Source organism: Numida meleagris, chromosome Z, assembly GCF_002078875.1.
Source record: "Numida meleagris isolate 19003 breed g44 Domestic line chromosome Z, NumMel1.0, whole genome shotgun sequence".
Taxonomy (NCBI): domain Eukaryota; kingdom Metazoa; phylum Chordata; class Aves; order Galliformes; family Numididae; genus Numida; species Numida meleagris.
Genome location: NC_034438.1, coordinates 44,277,446 through 44,281,341, shown reverse-complemented (window position 1 = coordinate 44,281,341; position 3,896 = coordinate 44,277,446). Strand labels below are relative to the sequence as shown.

Genomic DNA, 3,896 nt, shown 5'->3' with positions numbered 1-3,896 from the left:
GAAGTGACACCAGGAGTGATGTTGGGGTGATACTGGGGGGGTGACACCAGGGAGTGACGCTGGGGGGTGACAGCAGGGAGAGACGCTTGGGGGGTGACACTGGGGTGACATTAGGGTGATGCTGGGGGGCGACATTGTTGGGGTGACACTAGGGTGACATTAGGGCGACATTGGGGTGATGCTGGGGAGTGACATTGTGGGGGGATGCTGAGGTATCACTGGGAGATGACATCAGGGAGTGACTCTGGAGGTTGTAGTGGAAATGTTAAGTCACGGCCTGAACCAGTCATTGAGCACCTGGTGGGAAGGCAGGGCCAATCCAGGGGAGCTCAGGTGCGTGCAGTGCACCTGAGTGACCGGAAGGCGTGGAGCCAGGATCCATCCCTTCTCAGACCTCATTTAAGGGTTGTCAGTGGAGGTAAGGGGCTTTTGCTTGAGATCCTTACATGCTTGAGGTCTTCTAAGGTTATGCAAGTTTGTTTCTGTTGTTTTTGTGCCTACAGCTGCTGCATTTGAGCAAGTCCTTGCCGCAGCCTAGGGCTTTGCTACTCCGCTATCATTGCTGCATTTTCCATCACATTATAGCATTACAAGGGGTGACATTGTTGGGGTAACACCAGGGAGTGATGCTGGGATGACACTGGAGAGACACTGGGGGGTGATGTTGGGGTGACACGGGGTGGTGACACTGTGGTCACGTTGAGAAAGGATGTTGGGAGCTGATGTGGGGGTATCACGGGGGGAACATCAGAGCGTAATGTTGGGGCGACTTTCTTGGTATGACATAGCGGAGCTGGGAGTGGGGTGATGGGGGTGGGGATTATGATGGGAGTTGAGGGAGTGATGTGGTGACGGTAGTGGAGGAAGGAGATGTTGGGGTAATGCTGGGGTATCACTGGGGGTACACACTCAGGGGACACATTGGGATGAAGCTGGGTTCAGATTGGGGAGTGACGTGGAGGCATGATTTTGGGGTATCACTGTGGGGGTGATGCTGGGGTGTGATGTTGCGGTGGCACTGAGGGATTGTGTTTGGGTGATGGGGTGACACTGGGGTGGTGTTGGGGGCATTATGTTGGGGTATCATTGGGAGTGACATTGTTGGGGTGATGTTGGAGTATCCCTGGGGGTGACATCAGGGAATGATGCTGAGTGGGCATTGTTGGAGGATGCTGGGGGCTGAAGTGCAGTGGTGACAGTGGGGGCTGATGCTGGGGGGGTGATGTTGGGGGAACCATTGGGTGGGGACATAAGGGAGTAACAATGTGGCCTTGTTGGGGACCTAAAGGCCCCAGACTGAAGAATGATCCTGGGATGGAACACAGTGTTCTGACAGTTTTAAGGAAACTGGTATTTGTGGCTGTAGATGCAAGTATCTTCTTTTGTAGACAGAGCTGACCTTGGTAGATCATCTTGTTTTTGCAAAGACTTGTTCTGCAAGCAGGAGAGAGGCTGTGGTGGGGGAGAGAGGAAAAGTGCACTTTGAAGCAGGGAACGCCCTGCTGGCACTGCCTATCGAATCCAGAGCCAGCATGTTCCGTCTCTCTCCTTTTTGGCAGTTGTGTGTGTGGGGCCAGATTTGGGGGGAGGCAGTTCCCTTTGTGGGGGCTGAGTGGTGGGATCAGAGCCCGAACCCGAGTAAACCAAAGGCTGCCTAGGTTCATGGGTCTTTGCCTGGGTTCCATGAAGTTCACATGGGTTTGCAACATCTCACACGGGTTCGCCTAAGTTCACACTGCTTCGCAGGTCTTCACTTTGGTTCACTGAAGTCCGCACAGTTCTGCTGGTCTTTTCCGAGCCAAAGCCTTCTATAATTCTATGAATATTGAATCCTAACCCTCTCTCTCCCATCTCCTGGGCACCATTTATAGCCATCTCTGCAGCTGTGGGAACTGAGGGCTCAAAGAGGGTAGGCCCTTGGACCTCTGCATGCTGGGACTGGCAAAGATGGATTCTGGGACCAGTGCAGAACAGCTCGGGGATCCTCCTGACTGGAGTAATTGGTGAGTTTCCCCAGAGCCGCTGAGCACACAGCCTTTCCCACCTGCCCTCATTGCGTCCCAATAACCAACCTCCTGCATGTCACTGTGTCTCATGGCCCTGGGTATCTTGGTGCAGTGTTGCTGGTAAGCAGCAACATGCACAGGGCACAGCCGTGTTGCTCAGAGAAAGGAGCACCCTGAAAGCTCACCTCCAAATTGTAGCATACTTTTGTCCAGAATTATAGTTCTATGTTGATAGTCTTTCTTTTTGTGAGCATATTTTCTTCTTATATATTTTGTTTTGAAAGGAGTGGTCACACATTTTTGGTGTCCTAAATTACACTAGAACTAGCTGAAGACTCAGACCCAATATTGCAGAGCTACTGCTGACATCAAATTGATGCACAGAGTCCAGGTTGTATTCAGGAGTTAATCCAGGATGAGGAGCTGCTATTGGTCTTCAAGAAAGTGGGAGTTGGTCAATACATAATACTATATTCCTTGTTTCACTTCTTTTATAATCAGGGACAGTATGCAGTCTGATCCAATGTGTTTGAAAAGTGTTTTTTAATGACTGTCAGGTGACAATAGCAGCAGAACAGTGGGCTGCTGCAGGGGTAAGGGGGAAAGAAAGGGGTGCAGCTGCTGCCTTCTGCTGCTCCTCCTCTGCATCCTGCAGCTTTTGCTGCATCTCCACAAGGCTGTTCACTGTGGAGGACTAGAAAGAGACAAAGGAAGAGTAAAAATAGGACACCACTTCCTTCAGGACTTCACTCATGTCTCATTCATGTCTGACAGACTGAGGCCCTGAGAACAACAAGCACCCGTGTCTGTGTTCACCGAGGACTCACCTCTGCATGTGCAGTGGCAGCTCTGAGAGAAGCCTTCTCAATTTCCGCTCTCCTCTTTCTGTCTTTTTCTTCTCGCTATAAAGCAACAAAAAAGAGAAACTCATTTTGTCTTTTTCCTGCTATCTGCTTTTATGGTACCCATGTTTCTGCAGTTTTGCTGTTGACAAAGGAAATTAATCTAGGAAGCCTCTCGCAGGAGAGCATTTCCAGTGGGACATACAGAAGTCCATTATGTACTTAATGGGAAGACATTCTGGCATTCTACACATTCTGGCACATCTTTGCCTTTGGACTTCGTAGCCTTCAACTCTTTTCCCCTCTACAGAGAAGGAAAAAGCAAAGCAAACCCTAAGGAAACCCAATTTGCCTGATAAGGGAAGCAGCTCACCAGGGCAGGTACCACAGCATCTTCTCACCTCTTAGCTTTGAGGTCCGTAACCGCTTACTTGGCGCTGGGGCAGGCCCAGGGTGCGCTGGTGGAGCTGGCACACAGTCTCTGCTCTGATGCACTCTGAGCCTTCTCCCCATTGCGCTCCCCCTTCACTTGTTTCTTGGCAGGCTACAGCTCTGCTTTTTGTTTCTCCTCCAAGCCCTTGACAGAGTCTTGGAGAAAGAATCATAGAATCATAGAATTAGCTAGGTTGGAAAAGACCTACAAGATCACCTAGTCCAACCATCCGCCTACCACCAATAACCCCACTAAACCATGTCTCCCAACGCTATATCTAAACGTTTCTTGAACACCTCTAGGGACGGTGACTCAACCACCTCCCTGGGCAGCCTGTTCCAGCGTCTGACCACTCTTTCAGAAAAGTAGTATTTCCTGATGTCCAGCCTAAATCTCCCCTGGTGCAATTTGAAGCCATTCCCCCTCGTCCTGTCACTAGTTACAAGAGAGAAGAGGCTGACCCCCAGCTCACTACAACCTCCCTTCAGGTAGTTATAGAGAGCGATGAGGTCTCCCCTGAGCCTCCTCTTTCCAGGCTGAACAATCCCAGCTCCCTCAGCCGCTCCTCATAAGGCCTGTGCTCCAGACCCCTCACCAGCTTTGCCGCCCTCCTCT

The 3,896-nt window shown here is 50.9% G+C and overlaps 1 long non-coding RNA gene across 2 annotated transcripts in view; it reads right to left on the bottom strand.

Annotated features, from left to right (window-relative positions):
• LOC110389356 overlaps nucleotides 2,559–3,896 on the bottom strand; it is an 11,291-nt gene continuing 9,953 nt past the window's right edge. Inside the window, exons 4-5 of one of the 2 annotated variants that reach the window (XR_002433172.1) lie at nucleotides 2,834–2,908; nucleotides 2,559–2,700 (exon numbers count right to left, since the gene is read on the bottom strand). This is a non-coding gene — a long non-coding RNA (uncharacterized LOC110389356). Of the gene's footprint in view, nucleotides 2,701–2,833; nucleotides 2,909–3,896 lie in introns of those variants that run through there. The other variant, XR_002433171.1, reaches the window with a different exon arrangement.